Genomic DNA, 24,093 nt, shown 5'->3' on the forward strand with positions numbered 1-24,093 from the left:
ATCCAACTTTGAAGAAACTGCTTCCACCCATTCAGAATGAACTCTAAAGGGTTGGGACAGTCCTGCAATCAGAACCCAGAGAGAGTCAAGGGTAACCACTGCTGGCTTGGAAATCAAAGGGGGAACCCCAAAAGCGGAGTGCTCACCTTCCGGAACTACTTCAGCCCCCAAAGAAGTTGAGTCCAAGACAGAAATGCTATCTTCTTCTGCTGATGTTTAAAAACACTCCAATAGCGTGGAGTTCTGCCCTCTCCAGGCGAAAAGCCAACAGCATCCTCCACACGGAGCACGGCGTTGAGATCATCAGCACGCGCCCCCGCAGTATCAGCATTCATCTGGGATAATGCTAACAGCAGGGAGCATGTGTCAGGCGGGCTAAGAGTTACTTCCCCCAGCAAGAACAGAGCTCCCCTCTCTGTCTCGCCAACGGGGCTCAAGACCCGTGAATCGGTGAGAGAGACAGCGTATTCGGGGATGGTCTGTTGATCCAAAAGGATTGAGGATTCAGAAGGGTACACCATCACTTTCCCCTTCTGTTTATGAGGCATTGAAAATAAGAAACTTAACAAAGTAACCGGTGAGTGGACAGCAACAGCAACAGGAATATGTGACCGTTCATGCTGCCGTCTTAGGTCCTCCCCCATATGTCTGAAATTCTGATTTTAGCTTAGAAGCACCACTTTCATTTCAATGTCTAATTTGACTTTTGGTTCTCCTTCAGTGAGATCGTTCACCTTTTCTTTTGCCTAAGTTATACTTTCTGTTATAGATTCATTTTCAGAGGAGGGAGCGTTCTATAGCTTTGGCTCTAATTTTATGATGAAGTTATAAACAGGAAATGTTAGCCTCTATTTCAGTGTGCTGTAAAAGGATTTTGAAATATTACAGATGGTAAAGCTTCTTACTCATTCTTATGCTCTTCCGCTGACCTCTTTTTTGTATAGTCAAGTAGCACACTGCAATTCCCAGCACACTGCAGCTGGCAATGCTTCATTTAGTTAACATAGGGATACATTTTTATAGACTTAGTTGGGATTTACATGCGTAAAGTAAGAGTTCTGCTTGTATGCACTTAAGAGGAGTTTCCACAGCCTAAAACTATGTGCAAAACTCATAACATGCATAGATTTGGCTGCATTAAAAAAAAGAGGCAATATGGAGACAAGTTAATGTGATCCCTGATTGGGGAAAGTCCATATCATAAGGGCTCTTAGAGTTCTTAACATTCACAAGTCAAGCAAATGGCGTAGTGGAACAGGGTGTTGAAGCAATCTGTTGGAAGGGCTGACCAGACCTCTCTGAGGACAGGAAACTTTTTGTCTAATGATTTTTTGGCTGTTACTGCTTTAGGATACCACTTTATTACTTCATGAGGGAACTGAGAATGGATGCAATGAACTCAGACCACTCCAGGGCTGATGGCTCCAAAATCAAGTCAATTTACTTACAGGAAAGAGAATTATTGACAAAAATCCCATCTACAGAAACAATCACAGGCAGATATAGGTATTTCTTGAGCTACAATACAAATAGCAGCAAAATCTTTATACCAACATGACAATTTTTTTTTTCTGGAAATGCTGAACCAGTTTAACTTTACAGACGCACAAGCACCTTTTGGGCCAGAGCAGATGCCAGGTGAATCCCTGCTTTTATGAGCTGACTGGTAGCCCTAAAGGTGGTCACAAATCCTAAAACAGGCCAGGAAAATTCCACCTTCAAGGTATGACCTCTTTAGAGCCCCGAATGGAAAAGAAATTACTCCTAGTCATCAGATGCATGAAGGCAGAATGAACTCCAGAGGAAAAGGGTTTCTACCTCTTCATTTTAGGGTTACAGCACAGGCCAGCCTAGGAACAACTGGTTTTATATGAGATCTCCAAGACAGATATTAACTCTCAGGCTCCCTCCTACAGACCTCTGCAGGAATTTAGAAAAAGAGACCACTACTGGGTTCAACTACCACCTCAGGAGTTTCCAAAAATAATTTCTTACAGGTGCTTAAAGGCAAAGAAAACTTTTCCCAAAGCAGGGTTTCATATTATTTAGTAGCACCTGGTGATACCGCACCAGTACTACATTATGAAGCCATATGAGTAACTTGCAATTTCAAAACCTGAGAAAGGGAGTGTTAATTTGTCTGGAAATATTTATTTTGTATGATTTGTTTGTTCCTTCACTTGATGATTTGCTCGGTAAGGTGTGTTATCAAATTTAGGTAAATAAAAATAAGTATTAAGTTAGTCCAATAAAACAGTATCCCCTTATATCTTAAGTATCTTAAGTATCCCCTTATATCTTATCCCCTTATATCAATAAAACAGTATCCCCTTATACCTTGTTATATGTAACTTGTTATTGCCTTCTTGTTATATGGTTAACTATTTAGTTAGTCCCTACGTTCCATGTAAACCAATCAGATATGAATCTTTTCATGAAGGTCGGTATATAAAAATGTTAAATAAATAAATACATAAATATCTTCTTTTTGTTTGTTGACCGAGGCGGGAGGTGGATGGGCAGCACATGTGTGAGGGGAAAAGGGACTGAGGGAGCAAGTGGATCCTCTGCTATAAATTGTCACTGCACGCCACTGTTTGCTGCATGCAATGGTTCATTTCCTACAACAGTAAAATCCCTTTAAGGACATCCCACCGCCATAATTCTCTCACCCACACATAGCCCTGTATGTTGATTGCTATGCAGGTTTGTCCATTATAATCTTCTTATACACCCTTACAGCAGCATATTTGTTTATACCTTCTACTCCTGAAAGAGCAACCAGTAAGGGAGACCATAAATCAGAGGTATAAGTCAACATTTACCACCTTGTTCCCCAAAAGGCTATAGATGTGAATGCAGCCAAGCCACAACAGGAGTTTTTTGAATACAGGGAAAAACTTTGTATGTGTCCCCTTTAATAAAAGCACTGCAAAGGGAGACAAGGAGCACACATTTAGTGGGTCTTTCTGATTTAGCACACTTTACAAGAAAGAAGAGGTATCCATTCATCTGAAGCTAGTTGCTGCTAAAAGGTCTACTGAGTCACGTTGATGTCTCATAAGCTTCAAATGTCACAGAAAAGAACTGCTATATTTCTTAAAAACATAAGAACATAAGAAATTGCCATGCTGGGTCAGACCAAGATCCATCAAGCCCAGCATCCTGTTTCCAATAGAGACCAAACCAGGCCATAAGAACCTGGCAATTACCCAAACACCAAGAAGATCCCATGCTACTGATGCAATTAATAGCAGTGGCTATTCCCTAAGTAAACTTGATTAATAGCAGTTAATAGACTTCTCCAAGAACTTCTCCAAACCTTTTTTGAACCCAGCTACATTAACTGCACTAAACACATCCTCTGCCAACAAATTCCAGAGCTTACAGGATCATCTGTGCTTCCAGGTACTCACTCCTCGAGGGCCTATCCAGCTCGGAAGTATCCTGCATCATGGACCGCTGGTCCCACCTTCACCAACTACCAGGAGGATTCCTGCACTACTCTTCAGTGAGTACCTCTATGATCTCCATTTCTCCACGAGGTTCAGCTTATCCCACTCAGTGGAACACTTCCAACCTTGTACATCTGGGTGAGACTTTTCCATCTGAGGCTGTCTGAACGTATTGGCACCTTGCTGGACTTCAGTGCCATCTCTTCCTGCATTATTACCATCTATCTATGTTGCGACCGTCGGCCTCTGACGGCTTTGACCTCTGTGCCTCACCTTTCTTCCTTCTCTCTCCTCAAGCCTTGGGAAGATGGCTGCTGCCGCATTTCCATGCCGCTCTCTCCAGTGTCCCTGGATCGGCAACGATGTCGGTGTTCGGGATGATTTTCCTGGGGCCTCCTAGGCACACGCCACCCACGTACCGTATAGTATGCATCCTAGGGTACTAAAGGAACTCAAAAATGAAATTTCTGATCTATTAGTTAAAATGTGTACCCTATCATTAAATTCATCCATTGTACCTGAAGACTGGAGGGTGGCCAATGTAACCCCAATATTTAAAAAGGGCTCCAGGAGTGATCCGGGTAACTATAGACCAGTGACCTTGACTTCAGTGCTGGGAAAAATAGTGGAAACTATTCTAACTATTCTAATAAACATTGTTTATACCTTCTACTCCTGAAAGAGCAACCAGTAAGGGAGACCATAAATCAGAGGTATAAGTCAACATGTAAGAGATGAGAGACCCCTGAGGAGCGGTTGTCTTAGTTAGTAGTAGAAAACCCCAAAGAGTAGTTGGAAGCGAAAGGGCGCCTGAATAGTGGGTGCCCAGAGCTTCTTCAGGAGCGAATTACCCCAGAGGGTAGCAAGGAGTCTAACCATGCAGCTTAGAAGTGGTCAGAGTAGCTAAACCGAAGTCCTTGCTAACTCGTTCATTATGAGCAAAGCGGAGGCTTAAACACCAAGGGTATTGAAGTCATGTGGCGACGCCCCCGATATTCCTGCCATGACGTGTAGATAAGCGTAGGCAGCGTGCGTGCGTGCATGCACCCTGGGAGGCCACAGGAAGGAGCATGGCGGACGGAGACGCCCATGCTGAGTTGGAGATGCCGAGGGTTTCGGCACTTGGCACCGGAGGCAGCCATCTTATACATGGAGGTGGAGAAAGGCAAAAAAGAGGTGAACCAGAGCGGTCGCAGCCATCTGCGACCGACGGAAGCAACAACCTCAGGGTTCATGTGCTATTTGAGGGCTCTCAGAACTATGTTCCCAACTGTGAGCAATCAGGCACTCCTTGGTGTTTACAAGACCTAGCTCCCTCACTGACATCCACCACCAGTAATCTGTAAGAACTCTCATACTAAACTGATTTCAGCCAAACATCAGAGCTTTTCTATCACCTGAAGCAGGATCTGAAGAATTATTTTCATCAACTTTTTCCATCCAGACATAATTAATAGAACCAAAGTGTGGTAGGGTAGAAGAGATGACAGAGTCCCAATCGAAACTCTAGACAAGATATATTGTAAGGCACAAGAAACATAAATTACAATGAGATAGATAGTGTTCCATATGGAGAGAAATACTGGTTCCACAGGGGAAAAGGCCAAGGCTAAATTAAAATCATCCAGGCTTATAATGATGAGGTATTTATCCACAAATGCCATGCTTTCTTAACATTCTAGATATACTTTGTGGAGGAAGAATAGCAGCAAGCTCCATAGTATCATGGACACACAGGTCTGGTCCAGGTCTTACACACATTGCAAGCTAAAGGGAGAAACACTGGACTATATCCAAAAATCCCAGAGGCGATGTATCCAGCTGTTATTCCTTGTATATACCTACTCGGCACTTTCAAGTGGAAAGAAAATGCATATACCACAGCATTAAAGAGAATATACATGCAAATGTTACACCTATACATGCAAGTAATAAATGCATGTATATGTTCTATTTATTTAATAATATACATGTGTAATATTTATTTACATAAATCTTGCCCCTTTATGGGGCAGATACTATAAAAGACGCGCAAAGAAATTGCGTTCATTAGGAACGCTCGTGGTTTAAACATGCGCGCAATTTTTCTCCGGCACCGTGGATGCAATATTTAAATTAATCTAAAATTAAAAGCGCGCAAAAAAGGCACATGCAGTTCGAAATGGAGCGTCCGTAGCACCATCATTCTTATTGCATCGGATGTTTAATATTGCATCGAGCATGCATCAGTCTCCGTCTATCTGTCAAAAAAAGGTTTGACAACTGTAATACAATTGTTGAAGTACAAAAAAAACCGATATTTTAAGTAGAAAAGCATATTTGAAATTGGCTTTGCTTCCCCATTGTGACTGTGACGTCAGCAAGCGGGTCATAATCCTATCAGCAGCAGGGTATATAAATTGCTGCCATGAGGCAAACTTTCATTTTGTGCTGAATTCGATTGGACCTGTACTGGCTACAGACTGGTGGTAACTGGTCCCTTGAATTCACGTGACATCAGCTTTATTTAATCTCTTCATTTCCTTCATTTTCCAAAGCTAAGAAATGGTTGCTTTCTACTTAAATAAACATTTATTATATTTATTATATATTTTTTGGGCAACATGTAGTAAATGTACGTCCTTGAATATGACGTTTAAGGATAGAGCGTGTCAAGGATCAACGTCCAAAAATGGGGCGTCGCAAAATCAATTATAATGGGCCCGCTATGCAAAGATATTGAAAAAGTAGATGTAGATAAGAATGTTTTAAGTGTCCGGGGGCTATCTAACTTTTTTCAGTGTCTTTACATTACCGTTCCTGGAAACCGCTCATTAAAATTATTTTTTTTCATTTTTCTCAGAGTATAGTAATGGTTTTTATCGACGTCTGATTCCAGTATGCCCAGCTCATATCCAGTAATCGAACATCCATAAAATTGTGTTCTGCCGATCGACGCCCCATGCTTGAACGTTTATAATACTGGGGGCTGTCCATGCCAATGCACACATGTTATAAAATCAACGCGTCCATGTGCACGCGCTCCTTTTAAAATCAACTCCCAAGGATAGTCTATCTTTCAGTCTGTGCTTGCCTTGGTCTGTTTTGTTTAGTTGATTTTAACCTCTCCTGCTTTCTCTTATTTGTGTTTAGGAGGGCTGCTAACAAATCGGATATGTACTCTCTTTGTTATACATTAAAGTGTAAGTCAACCAAGTCTTGAGCCAGAGATCTGTTAAGAGGCAATGTTCATAGCTATTTGCAACAGATCACAATATAAAATAACGGCAGGGGAGAAAGACTGATACTTCTCACATACCTAGCATAGCTCTCTGCTTCAACGGCAAGGGAGAAAGACCGATACTTCACGCATATCCAGCATAGCTCTCTGCTTCAATGGCAGGGGAGAAAGACCGATACTTCACGCATATCCAGCATAGCTCTCTGCTTCAACGGCAGGGGGAATGAAGAAAAGTGGATCTATATACAGACAACAACCAACAAGGACTGAATTACATAGTCTGGGTAAACAAATAAGCATGGGTGTAGCTTGCTTATTGCTGCGGTTACTACCCCTAATTAATTAAGCTAGATATTTCACTTAGATGCAGTTCCAACACTGCTCTCTACATTAATGGTGTGGGTGGAAGGGAAATAGAACCAAAATGTTACTAAGAGCCGAGAGAAACAGATAAGTATGAGAAAAAAAAAAGTGTGAAGCTTGCTGGACAAACTGGATGGGCTGTTTGGCCTTCTTCTGCCGTCATTTCTATGTTTCAATTTTTCTATGTACAAATTTCAAAGTAATATCTGTGATCAGCATCAAAAACTCTATTTGGAACACCAAAAAGTCTGAAGGAAACAAAAACTTTGTTTACCAGTGATATAAAAGTTCTACAACTTGTTCTTGTCTTTATTGGCAGATAAGTGTGGAATGTGAGAGACAGGGGTAGATTTTTAAAGTTATGCGCGCAAGTTATAAAATCCAGGCTCGGTGTGCGCAGGGGGGTGCACAATTGTGCAACCTGCGCGCACTGAGCCGAGCAGCCTTCCTCCATTCCCTCCGAGGCCGCTCCAAAATCAGAGCAGCCTCCGAGGGAACTTTTTTTCTGCCCCCCCCCCCCATTTCCCCTCCCTTCCCCCACCTAACCCACTCCCCAGCCCTAACTAAATCCTCCCCCTACCTTTGTTAAGAAAGTTACCAGGGGCAGGTTCGGAGGCCTTGGCCACGTCCCCGGAATGCTCCCGGGCCGGCACCATGCCCACAGCCCCCAGAACGCCCCCGAATGTCGCACCACCCCGACACACCATCCCGACAAGCCCCTGACACACCCCCGAGCAAAGCCCTGGGACTTACGCACGTCTCGGGGCTTTGTGCGCACCAGCGGCCTATGCAACATAGGCACGCTGGCGCGCGAGTTCCCTGCGCACATAAATCCGGCTGGATTTATGTGTGCAGGGCTTTTAAAATCTGCCCCACAGTGTGATTAAATATTTTCTTTTCTTTGTGAGTTCTTTCAGAGCCAGCATCCTTAAACAGGGTTGAAATAATTATTTATTTATTTATTTACTTATTTATTTATGTATTTAGAATTTTTGTATACCGACATTCTTGATACAAATATCAAATCAGATCGGTTTCCATTATAACAGAACAGGCGCGGCTAAGGCGTTACATTATAACAAGGTGTCCGAACAATAGAATGTAACTGTTAAGAAGTTGTAACTGAATGAATCGAACAACGTTAATAAACATAAACAGGATAGCTAGACATAACCAAAGAATAAAAGGAACAAATCTGAATCTGAATGTTACATGTAACAGTGAACAATGTTAATGGGCGTGTCATTTCTATTAGTATGTACTCCAGTGTCATTTGTACACACATGCTAGGAATATTATAGATTGCAGAAGATTGGTGGTATGAGGCAGTCAGTCTTTGTTACTGATTTGGTTTGAGAAAGCGTAGTCCTGAGACTTTGTGGTCAAGATCAGGTCCAATCTGTGCCATCAAGCAGCATGAGCTATTCCTCGATTACAAGCCACCACATCATTCCTGGGTCAGCGCTCTTTACCCAGTGTTCACAAGCAGCGTTCTCAAAAATTATTACCCAGCAATCAAAGATAAGTGCACACCAATGAACTGTGACACAATTTTAGTATATTGCACTAGTGCAATGCACATGGACACACAAGAGGTCAAAGTCATTGAGTTAAAGACGGTGAAAGATAAAAGTTGTTAATACTTATCTGGAGAATTCCAGAATTGCCCAAAGAACTTGTAATAACAAGTTATCATAAAGAATCAGATTTCTTGAATTAAGGGCCTCATTTTCCATCCGGATCGCACGCGATAAGGGACGTTTCGCACGTGAAAAGTCCCTTATCACATGCGATACCAAAATGAGGGCGGAGTCGGCCCCAGAAGAGGAGGAGTCGGGGGCATCACTGGGGCCGACTCTGCGAAGACGCCGCGGACGATGAAAAGGTAAAGCCCTTTTCGCGTCCGAGTTTGCACCCAATAGCTACACCTTCTATGGTGGCGCTATTGGGTGCGAAACCGGCAGTGATCGCACCGCGACGGTGCGATCGCTGCCGGCTAGCGCAGGCCTGCCCCCCATTTCTCATTCCCTAAAGTATCGCAGGCCTGCGATACTTTAGAAAATGAGGCCCTAAAGTTGAAATTCAACATTTGTTCTCATTAAGAAGTAATCTTTGTACAGAAACCGGTTTCTATTCCAAACTGTGTTAAAATTAGAATGAGAGTCACATATGAAAAATTGCTTTTCTGCACCAGAAGTAAATTATTGCTCCTTAAAATTATTGACTTTATTGAAAGGTTTGTTTGTTCAATAATCACACTTGTTTCTAGAGGTGAAGAACCTAGAAAATTATTCATTTGCCAGCGAAATAAAATCCTTTAATTGAATTATAAAAGCACCTCTGAAATCATTTTTCGATTTTGATTTATTTTCTGGTGAAGACACTCTGGTATGCAAACTAGCTCCATACCATCTTTAAAAGCATAAACCCCAATAGTCTTACCATCCGGCTACATATGTGGCCATGCCTGAGACAGTTTGGTGCCCAAGGGTGTTTACATTTCTGTGCAGTCCAGAATTCTTCTGGCTTTAGTTATTGCGTTGTCACATTGCTTTGCCATCTTCAGATCACCAGACAATATTACCCAAGGTCTCTCCCCAGTCTGTTCACATTAATCTTTCAACCCCACATCACATGCATCTCATATGTATGACTTTGCACTTTTTGGCATTGAATCCCAGCTGCCAAATCCTCAACCACTATTCCAGCTTTCTTAAATCAGTTTTCATTCTCTCTACTCCTTCAGGCATGTCCACTCTGTTGCAGGTCTTAGTATTATCTAAAAATAAATAAACTTTACCTTCCATCCCTTCCTCAGTGTTGCTCACAAAGATGTTGAACAGAACTGGTCCCAAAACTGAACCCTGTGGCAATCCCTTTAAGACAGTTCTTTCTTCACAGCAGGTTCCATTTACCATTACACGCTGTCTCCTATCAGTCAACCAGTTTGTAATCCATGCCACCTCCTTGGCACTCACTCACAAGCTTCTCATTTTATTCATAAGCTTCCTTTGCGAGACCGTATCAAAAACTTTGCTGAAATCCACATAGAGCGGTCTTCCTCGATCCAAATTTCTAATCAACCAATCAAAAAAAATCTATCAAATTTGTCTGACAGTACCTTCCATGGTGCCTCAGGTTCAGCAACCCACCTGATTGTAGATAGTTCCACATCACTTTGGCCTGGATTCATTATTCTTTGCAGAATGATGAATCCTGCGAAAATGGGGGGCAGGCCTGCAAAAGCCCACAGCCTTCGCACCATGGCAGTGCGATTTCGGTGGCCACGGTTTGCCGGATGCCAGCTTTCGCACTGAATAGCGCCACTGTGAAAAGTGGTGCTATTCGGCACGCTACTGCCGACAATAATGTTAGTAACATTATCGCCGGCAGTGAAGCCACCACCGACTCCGCCCCTCCCCGCCATGACTTTGCCCCAATCTGCATGTTATCGCACGTGAAAAGGGCCTTTTCGTGTGCGATAGAGGCTTATCACACGCGATACGGCCGTATCGTGTGCGATAAGCCTTTGGAAAACAACCCCCTTTGAGATTAGCCACTGCCATTAGCAATGGTAACATGGAATAGACTTAGTTTTTGGGTACTTGCCAGGTTCTTATGGCCTGGATTGGCCACTGTTGGAAACAGGATGCTGGGCTTGATGGACCCTTGGTCTGACCCAGTATGGCATTTTCTTATGTTCTTATGTTCTTATGCTCTAATCTTGATCTTACCATCTTTAATTCTTGTCTGGACCGCGTTGCTTCTTGGCTATCCAACCATCATTTACAAGTAAATCCAGCAAAATCAGAAGTACTGTGGTTCAATTTCAGATCTGCTCTTCCTTCATTGACTCCTGTTATGGCAGTAACTATTATCACTTTGAAAAATATTAGAACTACCTTAGGAGTTATTCTTGATCGACATCTTACTATGGTTCATCAAATTTCTTCTATAGTGCAATAGACTTTTTTTTTTATCTTAGATATACATCGTTTACATCATTTCCTGGAGCCTCATGACTTTCTCTAGTTCATGTGTTTATAACATCAAAAATTGATTATTGCAATCCCTTATTGTTAGGTTTACCAAATTATGAAGTGAAAAGATTATAATTGCTTCAGAATACATCAGCTAGATTAATTTAAGATCTTAAGAAATTTGATCATATTACACCTATCTTGTCATACTTACAATGGCTTCTAATCAATTATCGCATACAATTTATAATTTTATGTCTTACTTTTCAAGCATTATGTACTGGTCTTCCTTTATATCTTACCAAATTCTTAATTCCTTATTCAACTACACATTCACTCTGTTCTTCCCAGAAGGGTTTATTATCTCTTCCTCTGCCTTCTGTGATTCACCTTGAGTTGTTTAGGGATTCCTCTTTTAGTTACCAGGCTACTTTATTTGAAATGCATTACCACTTGATATTTGCTAAGTAGCAATTATGCTAAATTCAGAAAGGCAGTAAAAGCTTGGTTTTTTCTCAGGCATTTGATAATATCTTATAATGGCTCCAATTTCCAGTTTTCTTTGACTGTTTAGTCTTTCTATATTGATTTAAAAGCCTAATTTTATTATTTTTTTATTTTTCTTATTAATTCTATTTTGTTATTAGTAGACTAGGTTTTAGTGTTACTGTTAATTTTTACTTTATTATTAATTTATGTATGTTTTTATTGTATCCCCACTTGGTTAACATGATTTACAGGTGGTATATACAATTTTAATAATAATAAATCCCTTCATTCAGCAGAGTCTGCATTCATTTACCCACAATGAAGGTGAGGCTAACCAGCCTGTAGTTTCCAGCCTCTTCTCGGCTACCACTCTTATGAAGCAGGACTACCACCAACCTTCTCCAATCCCGTAGCACCACTCCCAGTTCCAGGGATCTACTGAACAGGTCTTTCAGCAGACCTGCCAGCACATCTCTGAGCTCCCTCAATATCTTGGGATGTACCTCATCTGGCCCAATGGCCTTGTCCACTTTCAGTTTACCTAGCTCTTCCCATGTATTCTCTTCTGGAAATAGTTTCATCTACCCCATCCCTACCTGGAGGATGCATTAGTGGCAGATTGCAGGAGGGAGAAAAGCCCACACCTCACAGAACAACATGTTCTTTTTTTAATGTGAAGCCTTTATTTTTATCTATCTGCAGCAGCAGCAATGGCAAAGAGAGAAGGAAGTGAGAGCAAGAGTGGCAAGACAGGGAAAATGAGAGAGAAGGAGTGAGAGAGAAAGGAAAGAGAGAAAAGGAGGGAAGAACTCTGGAGCATCAAGGGAAAAGGAAGGAGAGCTCTCAGCAAACACCACTGCAGAGAAAGCCATGAAATGAAAAACATAACAAAACAGCCTGTGTCATTGCATTACAACTCATTTCAAAATGAAACAAAACCCCAACAAAATGACTTGGATTTTTAGTTTCATTTCAAAAATAGAAGGCACCCGCCTTGCCTTGGTCTCCCTCCATCACTGCGAATGCAAAATACTCAGTGCCACCAAAATTTAAAGACTGAAACTTACTTCCACTCCCTGGGCCTTCACATTCCCCCCCCCCCCCCCCCCCCCATGCTTGTTATTCATACCATAGAGTCTCTGAAGTCCAAAGGAGGTTGGAGTGATCCCCAGTTACTCCTACCCCAGTAGATCCAAATTTGAATATGGTGCTGTCTGGGCCTAAGGGCAGCTCAGTTTTGATGTGCGGCCATATGCTGTACAGTTGTACAACAAAATGGCACCAGCCTCAGGGTCAGCTGGCACAATTTTCAATTCGGGACCCAGTGGGGCAGGATTGACTAGGGATTGATTCTGCCCTATTTGGAATTTGCAGCCCCATGGAAGGAATAAAAGGCATCCTGTGGCATGGGGGTATGTATTTGAAGACCTGGTAGGGATTCAATTTTAAAATTACAGTAGAGCTGAGTATTGTTTCCGCAGGGAAAGGGAGAACCTGGCCCCTTAGTTCCATTTTGGTTTATTTTGGCATTTTTTCCTGTTCCTTTTGATGTTTATTTCATTTCAAACGAAACTGTTACGCGTGCCATCCGCGGCAGACGTGTGGCATGGCCCCCTCACCTTTCTACAGTGACTCCAGCTCCTGGTTCCTCCTCACTGGCGGCGGTGGGCTGTCAGCTCCATCCTCGGGCCTCCCCCAGTGCCTCCGGCCCAGCTGCAGTCCCCAGCATTCCTGGTCCAGCCACCACGTCCATTGCTTCTCGTTGGGCCTCTCTGCGTGGCCCGCGGAGAGATGCTCCGTCTTGGCCACCGTGCCTCTCCCTAGGCGCGCGCACATCACTGATGGTTAAGTAGGGACCTTGGCGGGAACCTAGCCGCGGCCCCGGATGATGACGTTAGCAGAGCTTCAGTATTTAAGCGCAGACTCCCTCCCTAGCTTTGCCTTTGCAACAGGTCTCCTCGCTGGTCGAGTACTCATTGCCTCCTAGAGATTCATCTCACTCGTACGTTCCTGTTCCTCGTTTGTTCCTGGGTCCTGTCTCCTTGTGTTAGAAATCTGCTCCTCCAGAGGGGAGGAGTTAGCAATCTGTTGTAAATCTACTCCTCCAGAGGGGAGGAGTTAGCAATCTGTTGTAAATCTACTCCTCCAGAGTTAGCAATCTGTTAGGATCTGCTCCTCCAGAGGGGAGGAGTTAGCAATCTGTTAGAATCTGCTATGCTGATGGGAGGAGCAAGCAGATGGGAGGAGCAACCTGTTATGATATAGCCTGCTGAGTTGGCAATCTGTACCAGTGGAGTGCTAGAGAGGGTACTCAGTTGGAAAGGAATGTAAATAGGTGAATCCTTGGGCCAATGGCAGATGACAGCGCCCCCAGGAGGATATCCTGAGAGGGACCACCGGCTTAGGCTTGGGTATGGAGACAGACACAGATAGTTCTTTTATTAGACAGGTTAGTAGAACCACCAGAGGTGGCAGTAGTGAGCTGATATGCCCGGCAGGGCTGAAGTCCCTCAGGTACTGGAACTGCGATCCCAGGGTTGCTGAGCTGTAAAGAGACTGTAGTAAGTGAATAGACAGGGTATGCTGTATACATAGCCAGTACTTAGATGATAACTCACATAAGGTCTTGAGAAAGCTGGAAAGGGTTAGGCCCTCGAGGAGCGAGTACCTGGTTCCAGGGAAAGCTCTGAGAGAGCGATGGTAACTCACAATTCTCTGTATCTGTGATAGCTTCCAGGCAGTAGAGAATCTTCAGTGTGTACAGGAACATGGGCCCTCGAAGAGCGAGTACCGGTTCCCTATATGCCATCTGAAATAGTAACTCACAAATGTCTGTACCTGCAATAGCTTCTAGACCAGCACTTCTCAACCGGTGTGTCGTGACAAACCAGTGTGTCACCAAGCACCGGCAGGTGTGTCGCGTGCTCCCGGTCTCTCCCACTGCTCTCTTCCCTGCTGCCGCCACCGGGCTATGAGTACGTTCAAGCCCAGTGGGAACGACAGCAGTGGTAGAAGAAGCTGCGGCACCTGCGGCTGGCCTTTTCTTCTTCCTGCGCACCCCCCCTCCCCCCCGCCCGTGACCCAGAACAGGAAGTGATACGCGGTGCTCGGGAAGGAGAAAGAGCCGTGCCACATGGAAAAATAGCATCGGCGGCAGCAGCATCGGCCCCCGAGCAATCGAGGCAGCCGGTTCCTATATGCCATCTGAAATAGTAACTCACAAATGTCTGTACCTGCGATAGCTTTTAGACAATAGAGAATCTTCAGAGTGTTTAGGAACATGGGCCCTCGAGGAGCGAGAACCGGTTCCTGTCTGTAATCTTAAAAAGTAACTCACAATGTCTGTATATGCAATTGCTTCCAGGCAATAGAGAATCTTGAGAGGATTTAGGAACATGGGCCCTCGAGGAGCAAGTTCCGGTTCCTATCTGTAATCTGAAATAAAGAAAGGAGAGCGAGGCCCCCGAGGAGCGGGGACCCCTGGTAAGTCCGAGGAGGCAGAGTAGCTTGGACGAATCCGAACACAAATCCTTGCTAACTCAAATCGTAAGCGTAAGAGAAGACCTTTTATGTTGGAAGCGGATGACGTCAATACAAGGGGACGCCCCTGAGGTTCGTGCCCTTGCTGGTACATACTTCGGAGCGCGCGCACCCTACATCATCAGGAACATGGCGGATCTGCAGCGTCGAGCCGGTCTGGGGACGCCGGGGAGAAGCGGCATGGAGACGCAGCGGCAGCAAGCTGTCCATCAGGCCCAGAGGGAATCGCCACAGAGGTAGAGAGGGTTGGGCGAGGGCATAGAGCAGCCACGAACGCAACACCTTGTTCCTGTTTTGCTCCATACCTCGGATTGCCTACACTTACTTTGACTTTGCTTCACCTGACCACGCCATTGACTCTCTCCAAGCCCGGACCTCTGCTTTGCCTGACCACGCCATTGACTCTCTCCAAGCCTGGACCTCTGCTTCGCCGGACCACACCATTGACTCTCTCCAAGCCCGGACCTCTGCTTCGCCTGACTACACTATTGCCTATTTCCAGACCCAGACCTCTGCTTCGCCTGACTACGCTATTGCCTATCTCCAGACTCAGACCTCCGCATCGTTTGACTACATTTGACTATCTCCATGATCAGACCTCAGCCTTGCTTGCCACTGCCTCTGGATTGCCGCCAGCTCTGACTCAAGCCTGTTCCTTGACGCTTCTCCAGCTTATCTCCTGGACTTGGTCTACTCAGGCTTCAGCCTGCTCTTGCTTGGGCACCCCCTGTCTGCTTCTGTTCCTTTAGCGCCCAAGTCTCCAGGACACTACCTTGTCCAGTATAAAACTGTACCATCTCTCACCTGCTGTCTCTTGGCTGAACCGATCTGTACATCGTCTACATACAGAGGCCCACGTAAGTCCAGCCGGCCCCGGCACCCAAAGGCTCAACCTGCGGGGAATGAGGGCTGGTATTGGTGAAGCTCCAGCTGGCCTCTGTTCATCAGCCCACTCCACCTGCCGATGGTGGGGACCCGTAGGTCCCTACCTATGGGTTGCATCAACCCCAGCTCGACCCAAGGGTCCACCCCAGGCGCAACAGAAACAAACAGAAATAAACATTAAAAAAAACCCCAACTCATTAACCGTAAACCCCCACCACCACAAAAAAAAAAAGAATAAAAAATGTGTTTTAGTGCATAACCCTAGCAGGCAAGGTGGTCAGGTTTTTGTAGGCCCTGGACTGCAGTACCATGTCGTTGACCTGTTCATCTCCCAGGACATCCTTCAACCTTTTCTCCATGGCACAGATCTGGATGAAGCATGGCCTCATCTGCCAGTCCTTGTGTCTTTGATTGCAGTGGTTCACAGTCCACCAGAACTCCCTGCCCGCACCATCCCCAAGCCTGGCAATGGTGCTATCTACTTCCACAACTGGTCCTTTGCAGCTGTGGTCCTCTTGTTGAACTCTTCCCAGAGGATTACAGAGTAGTGCTGCAGGACTTGTTCTACTTGGTGCTGAAAAACAAGTTGTGAATGCAGGGTTTGGGTAACAGGGTCCTTGCTCTGCAAGCTGCTTCTTATGATACTTTCACATCCAGCAGATCAACATTATTATGGGATTTCCTCTCATCTCTGCCCTCTCCCCTACCTACTATTCTCTTTTCCACCTTTTTTTCTTGTCCTCCTCCTCCACTTCACCCTTTTGCCCTCCTCCTTATTCCTCTTTTTTGCCCCCCCCCCCCCCCCCCCCCATAGTTCCTCACAACCTTCTGGCAGCACAGAAGTGGTTTTTGCCAGGTTTTCATATCCTGAAGGTTACAGTATCCCTGGTTAGGTTACCTCTGTCATTGGTCAAATTGCGGGATTTTTTTTTCTGGCAATATTAATTTTTCACTTGGTCAGAAGGATATCATGTGTTAACACAGACATAAACCATGCAATATGTTTGCATCTCATTAGCTTACGGCTATATTTTAAATACCCTGCACACAGGGAAAACGGTGGTTACGCCCGTGGCTGGGTCTTGTGCGCACTGCGCACATCTTCAAAGGGGCCCATCCATGTGAATAACTCCCGTTTTGCGCAGAAGTGCCAGTCCCAAGAAAAGGGATGGGGAGGGGGTGGGGAGGGGCGGTCCAGGGGGCAGAGAGGGACGGGGCGGGGTGGAACTGGAGGCGGCCGGTACAATAAAGCTCTGGAATTTGATGCCAGAGGATGTGGTTAGTGCAGTTAGTGTAGCTGGGTTCAAAAAAGGTTTGGATAAGTTCTTGTAGGAGAAGTCCATTAACTGCTATTAATCAAGTTTACTTAGGGAATAGCCACTGCTATTAATTGCATCAGTAGCATGGGATCTTCTTAGTGTTTGGGTAATTGCCAGGTTCTTGTGGCCTGGCTTTGGCCTCTGTTGGAAACAGGAAGCTGGGCTTGATGGATCCTTAGTCTGACCCAGCATGGCAATTTCTTATGTTCTTATGTTCTTAAGTGGCCATTTGCCGCTTTGCCAGTGCACGCAACTTACGCCAGCTCAGGACCTGGCGTAAGTTCATAAATAAAGAAAATTTAAAAAGGTAGGCCCTGAAAAGGGGTCAGGGAAGAGAGTGGAAGAGGGAGGGAGGGAGGGTAGGTAGGGGGTAGAAAAGTTCCCTCCCAGACCACTCCTTAATTTGGAGCAGACTGGGAGGGAACTGGGAGAGACCCGATCTCGTCGCTGGGCATAAACAGGACAAATCTAACCCCCCGCATACGCCAGCCCGGATTTTATAACATGCACACGTTAGGTATTTTTTTTAAATCTACCCCCTTAGTTAGTACATATTATTATATTGACTGATTGTTATCATCTTATAATTATGGTAAGTCACCCACCAAATTATTGCACTTTAGTGCCATCAGACCCTTAATATTTTTGGAATATTAGCTCCCCACACACACACCCTTTTATTTTCTATAAAGCAAAAGTGTATTTGCAACATCTGTGATCCTTGGTGCAACATGTAAAGACAGCAATGATAATTATTTGGATAAGAGACCTGTTGTGCATGTCTATGAGACACAAGAAACCCTTGCTTTCAGCCCCTTTTCTTTGAGATATGCACCTGAGGTCCAGCCAGAATATATGAAAAAGGCCCAAACTTCTGAAAATTATAAGACAATCACTTTTAGCTTTTTATATTTATATCCAAAGAGCTTAGTCAATGGCCTTCCTGCTCCTCTTTTCCAGATATTCCTGATATCAGAAGAAGGGTACATATCTAAAAAGTGATAATGAGGGATGAAGAGCATAAAATAAGCCAGATAAATATACTGTATTTCACAGCAAGAAGCAAGGAGCTGGCTTTAAAAGTCAAGTAAACCTTAGCTGCAACCTTCCCCTGAAATATACAGCACCCCCTCTAGGCCTAGCTTTGAACCTGGAATATGATAGATCAGCCAGAACGTCCCTGTGCATTATTTTTCACACCCCACTGATTCTGGTTGAATCAAGCCCACAGGGAGAACGGAAAAAGGGAATAAAACCTGAGTTAGCAAATATAAAAACTGCATGTATTCTTTAACAGCTCCATCCACAGCCCGCCCTATAAACCAACAACTTCAGTAAACTTTCACTTTTAGAAGCTTAAAAATTCCATTTTTAGATACATCTGAAAGTATTTTCCTGTTTTTGTTTTAAGGTAAATTGATAACAATATCTTAAGTTTTAAAGAAAAGCTTTTGGGAAGTCAATTACATCAAAACTTATTTTCGGATGGTGGTTGAAATAGCATTCCCCCAAAACCAAACCTAACTGATATTCTAATAGCGTTCGAATGGGAAACACAAGCAAAGCTGAACGTATGAGTTGGGTTTACAGCACTGTCCATCATCCCACTCTTTACATCTGACAAGAGCCACCTCTGGAAAATATCCTCCACAAACTTAAAACAAGAACTTATCGTTTTTTTTAATCTGAGATTCACTGGAAACAAGCTGAACCCCTGCCTCCTCCCTTCTCTCACCCCATGGGTAACACTGCAAGCTTATAAATTAATGTGGGAACATTTGGAGATGTGTACACAATTTTATACTCAGTTCCTGTCGTTCAAATACTGAACCTGGCCAACATATGTATTTTTGGTTTTCATGCTGAGCCTAAGGATCTCTTATGATGATAAATTGCTAATAATATATGAAGAGCGATCACATTGTAGGCTGATTGCACATGACAATGACATTTGATTTAAGCTGCTTCAGACTACTGAAATATATCTTCCTCTGAGACATAATGCTATTTTTCATAAAATGTTTATTCAAAAAACAGTGCATGAATGAAGCCTGATAAACATTTCACTTACTGTATGCTCTGGGAAATTTGGAATGGACTGCAAGGACATGACTCATCACTGAACTATTAAAATGCAAACCTCAAGAGAAATTCATGTAAGCATGAAAGTAAACGAAGGAGATTTTCCAAAGAGTTGTTTTCCATTTTCTCTCTTGCTTAAAAACATAAATGTTAGTGACCTACTGTCATTAAAATTTGCCCTAGACAGAAAATAAAAAAGATCTTCAAAGACATTGAAAGAAAACTAGCAAAGCAGCTGGGTAGCTGTTATATATGCAGCAGGGGACATCTAGTTGGATGGAATGTTCGGGTTCAGTGCTATTCTCTTGGTTCTTGTTCCTGTCTTTTATCTTTTCTGGCTGTGCAGCTCCCACCTAGATAGCTGCTGGTGTACATAAGAACAGGTCTTTTTTTTTTCAGGGAGTATATGTCAGAGTACTGGCACCTTTTCCTCCACCTGCTTGAATTGCCCTGTGATTTCTAAAAAAAAACCCAAAACAAAAACCATGCGTCCTGTACCGCCTCCACATCCTCTCCTTGTCCTTTCTTCTGCATGGAGAAAGGACTTAGGGAAGAGAGATTGCTTCTTGGTCAGGGAAATGGAGAAGAAAAAGGGCATATATTGAGCCTTTGTGGAAAGCGTATGGGGATTCAGCCTGCCTGCTGGCAGGAGGGATATGAGAGACAGAGAAGGCACAGGGTGGAGGAGAAGGAGACAGAAAAGTAGTGTGAGGAGGGAAGAAGATGTTAAGTTAGGGGCCCCCAAGCTCCCGACATCATTCTTTTGTAGGGGAGGGATGTCTTATGTTGGAGTTGCTGAGCCCCCTTCCTTGTTGTGAGAGGTGGGGTGTTATGTAAGGGTCCAAAATATCCAGGCATGAAAGGAAGAAAAAAATGCCTTTTCCTTTTGGTTGAGTGATTCAAATATGTCAGATGTGCAACATTTCTGATATCTTTGCATGGCACAGAAGGAAATGTAGTTCTGTTTCTATTTCTCCAGTGTCACGCTGCATGGAGAGTCTGGCTGCTTGGGGATTCCAGTTCAGATTTTATCTGCATATTTCTATTTATAATTTGTGGTCACTTATTCTGTATTTGGGTGAGGGTCTAACCATGTTCTGTCTGTGTAATCAAGGCAAGGTATTCTGCTAGTGAATAGTTTCTGTGTAGTGATGTGTAGCACTCCAGTTTGCTCTGTTTTCCCAATAGGAAGTATATTGGTGTTCTAGGGTCAAGTGTAATATTTGCAATCTTGTCGTTTCATAGGCTCTGCAGCCAGTTGAGAGAAACAAGGTCCTGCATGAATATACCTTCAAATCCCACCCTCAAGGAGAGGCCCTGCACGTAAGTTCCCAGAAAAAAAGCACTGCATAAGAGCGAAAGAATTGCCATGATGGATCAGATCAAAGATCCATCGAGCCCAACATCCTGTCTCCAAAACTAGCCAATCTGGGTCATTAGAAAATGCTGGCAGATCCCAAAGAGTAAATCCATGGCTTTCCCTTAGTCCACCTGGTTAATAATTGTTTATAGACTTTTCCTCCAAGAACTTGTTCAAACCTCTTTAAAACCTAACTATGCTAAATGCCTTGGCTCTATCCTCTGGCAACAAATTCCACAACTTTTGAGTGAAAACATATTTTCTCCAATTTGTTTCATGGCATGTCCCCTAGTCCTTATACTATTTAAAAGTGTAAATAACAGTCTGTTTTTGCTCAGGGATCTCAAGCGTATTTGCTTCCAAATAAAATAAGTCTATTTGCATAAGAACCCCAGGTATTGAACTGTCCCACATCAAATTCCCGAATAAGACCAATAGTGGACAGAGCTACAGGTGAATGGGTTGTATTGATTTCTAAGCATGACCCTGCCCTCTGAACACTGACTGATCATGCTGCCCTCACCGATTAAGAGCTACACGCTACTACTGCCCATGCACAACAACAGCAGCAGGATCCTATCCTTGTTGCCAGAAAATGAGTGTAGAACATTAGAGGGCGCCAGTAGATATTAACCAACTTTTGTTATGCTGGTTTCCGAATTAGGAGTAACTACCCAAAAAAGGGATCTTGAGTCACTGTGGATAATACATTGAAAGCCTCAGCTCATTGTGCTGTGGCGGTTAAAAAAGCAACTAAAATATTAGGGATTATTTGGAAAGGACTGGAGATTAAAACTGTGAACATCATAATGTCTCTGTATAGATCTATAGTGTGACCGCACTTTGAGTATTTTTTTGTGCAGTTCTGGTCACCCCTTCTTAAGAAAGATATAGCAGAATTAGAAAAGGTACAGAGAAGGGCACCCGAAACAATAAAGGGAATAGCACAACTCTTTTATGAAGGAAGGCTAAACAGGTTAGGTCTCTTCAGCAGAAAGAAAGGCCACATTGAACAAGTTTGCAGATTAAAACTCTTTGGTGAGAGGCATAGGGAGAACAATGATCCTGATTAACAAACAAATATGCACAAGACATTGTATTTTATGATGTATATTTATTTTATTGTATTTTATTTTAGTGTTATATTTGTCTATTATAATATGTACATTTATGAATGGTACATTGTAAACTGCCTGGAAATGTAAATAGTGTGAGTTAGAAATTCATAAAAGAAATAAAAAGAAATTTGGAAACTATATTACATACATGCTGTACAGAACATAGAGTCACATAATTCAGAAATATTAATAACAGTCCATACCAATGGTCATGAATGCAAAATGAAGGTGACTGTGTCTGGCGTGTCAATGCCCTCAAAGAGTTGTTTCCTGCTCATAGTCCACCCTACAGTGCAGTCTCCGTGATTACAATATTGATCTGGAGCACAAAATGGATGGGAAGGTTGCTGCTGCTCATGTGGATGAGTCCCTTAGAAAATCCTCACTCCAGTAACTGATAGCAGCAGCAATCCTCCTGCCTCACTGATGCCAGGCAACTCAAAAGTCCTCATGGTGCATTAATCCTTAACTTTTAGGCATTATATCACAGCAGATTTCCCTCTGTCTTGGGCTAGCAGGATCAGCAGCCTCCCTGCACATGCTCAGTGCTATCCTGTAATTCTACAGCTCTTAAAGGGACAGTACTCAGTTTGCAGCCCTGCAGGGTCACGAGTAACACATCTCACACAATTTCAATATTTTTTACTGAAGGTGAGTTATACTGGCTCTCGTTAATATTCTACAGAAGCAATGATATCTTTATATGGCAAATGAATGTTTATACGTGCAGACTGTTGGGAAGGCAATGTTTCCTGCCTTTACTGACCTAATATGGTTAGGTTTTTTTTCTGCCGCCGTTATCTTCTACACATAGGAGAATTACTGGAGAGTCACATCAGTCACATTAGAATTATGTTTATTGGTAAGATAAATACAGTTTAGCATAGGCAGGATGATTAAACACAAAGGGGCAATTTTCAAACAATCTGCATTGGGACAAGACTGAGTGTGCTTTTTGCTTGCGGGCTTTGCACCAATTTTAAAAGCGAATGTGCACAGGTACTTTCATTTTGAAACTTGCCATAGGCTCACAGTATCCACGGTTACTTGCAGCTGTTTTTCTTGCCAGCATATCTTTGCTGGAAAAGTATGTGCAAAGGGTGGAAACTGCTTCCTATGCATGTCCTGTTCATTTCCTGGCCTAAGCATTAGGGATATGCAGAGGGACGGCAAACGTTGCATTCGGTATTCATATTCGTCGGGGGGCAGATACGTTGCATTCGGCAAGGGGGGGCCCTGATACGTTCATGCGTTCATTCTTATTTGTTTCCCAGCTAAAATTGAATTAACTACAACCCCCCACGACTTACCAAAACTCCCTAGTGGTCCAGCGGGGGGTCCAGGAGCCATCTCCTGCACTCACGCCGTCGGCTGCCGGTATTCAAAATGGCGCCGATAGCCTTTGACCTTACTATGTCACAGGGGCTACAGGTGCCATTGGTCGGCCCCTGTGACATAGTGAGTGCAGGAGATGGCTCCCGGACCCCCCCGCTGGACCACCAGGGAGTTTTGTTAAGTCTTGGGGGGGTCAGGAGGGTGGAGGGTTTGTTTAAATTCGCTCCTTTAGACGGCCAAATAATTCAGTGAAGATTCATTGTATTCGTGGGGAATCGTGATACGTTTCGCTTCCCCACGAATACAACGAATATGGCCCTATACGTTGTGGATTACCAATACGTTGGAAACGAATGCACACCCCTACTAAGCATGTCCCTATGAACACCTCCCCTCAATGCAGCTAAAAGTGCAGGTAGAGCTGAGAGATGCTGGTACCTTCAGAAACATTGTGGGGGCAATTTTCAGAAGCTAATTAACACAGTAAGGTTGTTTAAACCTTCACCAATGGTTAAAATAAAGAAAAGTGGAAGCAATGAAAGATACCAGGAGTGTAGAATATTTTTTGATTGATTTTGCTGGTCCATCCCAAAAAGTGTGGGTTTCTGTCTAAAATGAGACACTAGGAGGAGTTGTCAACCAGAGAAGTGAGGGAGAGACAGCAAGTGTCTGTGGCTTTCCAGAGCTCTTAGTGTTAGGATCTGTAGGTATGTGGGCCCTAGGCCGAGGTGAGAGATGGTACCGCCCACAGGGAAGAGCCCTGTGAGCCTCACCGTCAGGAAGCAAGGTCTCAGTGGACGTTAGACACAGTGTGGAATAGAGTCTTTATTAGAAAGAGAGAGAGAGGCACTGCCCGTGGAGCGGGAAGTACAGGAGAGAGATACAGAGTCTGAGTGATGGGGTATACACAAACGGAATACGTTGGTAGCGACGTGGCGGCAATGGTC

The 24,093-nt window shown here is 43.8% G+C and overlaps 1 long non-coding RNA gene across 1 annotated transcript; it reads left to right on the forward strand.

The window, feature by feature from the left end:
• Nucleotides 1–377: 377 nt before the first annotated feature.
• LOC115086061 lies at nucleotides 378–20,667 on the forward strand. The gene is made up of 3 exons (XR_003855046.1): nucleotides 378–577; nucleotides 3,409–3,511; nucleotides 20,579–20,667. It is a non-coding gene; the product is annotated as an uncharacterized LOC115086061 (long non-coding RNA).
• The last annotated feature ends 3,426 nt before the right edge of the window (nucleotides 20,668–24,093 follow it).

Source organism: Rhinatrema bivittatum, chromosome 2 (genome assembly GCF_901001135.1).
Source record: "Rhinatrema bivittatum chromosome 2, aRhiBiv1.1, whole genome shotgun sequence".
Lineage (NCBI taxonomy): Eukaryota > Metazoa > Chordata > Amphibia > Gymnophiona > Rhinatrematidae > Rhinatrema > Rhinatrema bivittatum.